The following is a 1,201-nucleotide window of genomic DNA, read 5'->3' on the forward strand; positions in this document are numbered from 1 at the left end:
AGAGCGCAAGAGCGCAAGAGCGCAAGAGCGCAAGAGCGCAAGAGCGCAAGAGCGCAAGAGCGCAAGAGCGCAAGAGCGCAAGAGCGCAAGAGCGCGAGCTGACTGCATCTTTATTGTGTAATTCTTATGCAGGTTGTTATCTCATAGTTACATTCTTACACAGTGCCTTAGCCAGCACATGCATGTTTACCTGTGCTCAGTCATGGTTACATAACTGCATCCCCCTGTGCAGCTGAGTTAGACGAGTGGGGTCGCATGCTCAGGTGTCTTCGATGTCCTTGAGCTTTGAAGCAGTTTGAGTGGTTCCCCACAGCCCTGCAGTTATCCTCTCAGCTTCCACTACTTCCACACAATCAGAGGTTTGTCTCCAAACTTTGTGTTCTGTAAGGAACAGATAAAAGCCTAAGCTAGCTAAAAACCCAAGAAAAATCATTACATAGCATTTTACAAGTTTACAGTAAAAGTTTCAAAGTCCACATCTTATTGGCAATATTTTCCTCCTCTACACACAGAAATGATAAGAACTGGACCTAGGAGGGGATTGAGAGAGAGAGTGCAGCCAGGAGATTGGAGATTCTCCCTTAAACTAAATGTGTTTTAGTCCCTTAAATGTTATGTTTAGGAAATCCCTCCTTGTAGTCTTAGCCAGAACTCCGTTTTCACAGGCTTTCACATTTAGTCTCCGGGGAAGACTGTTGCTCAGAACACTTAAACTGGCACATGCTCCATGTGTGTTCTCCTGAATGGGCAAAATTTAACTCTCATCTGACCCAGAGCTGGGGTATGTAAGATTTCTCATCTAATAAGAAATAACATTCCTCATCTAAGATGACTTCCCTGTCTTTGATGAGGTTATGGAAATGAGCAAATGCTCATTTTCTACAGGCTCAACTTAAAGTTTCTTTGTTCTTGGATAGGAGGGAAAGGTTCCTTTCTTTCTAATTTTACATACCTCTGATTCTTTACAAAGAATCAGGGAAAGATCAGAAATGAGATCAGAAAAAGGAGCTCTTTTCTTCTCATGTTTACAGTAGGTTATTGAGTCAACTTGCTCATGAGTCATCATTTTCAGACCGGAAAAGTGAGACTGGGGAATCTAAAGAGCTAAGATTGTCTCCTCACCAACAGAAGCTCAGACGAGAAAGGAAATTGAGGCAGAACAGACTCAAGATTTCCTCTAGAGTGCAGAGGAGAGATCAGG

Source organism: Chinchilla lanigera, unplaced genomic scaffold, assembly GCF_000276665.1.
Source record: "Chinchilla lanigera isolate Chin_1 unplaced genomic scaffold, ChiLan1.0 scaffold00146, whole genome shotgun sequence".
NCBI classification, from domain to species: Eukaryota; Metazoa; Chordata; class Mammalia; order Rodentia; family Chinchillidae; genus Chinchilla; species Chinchilla lanigera.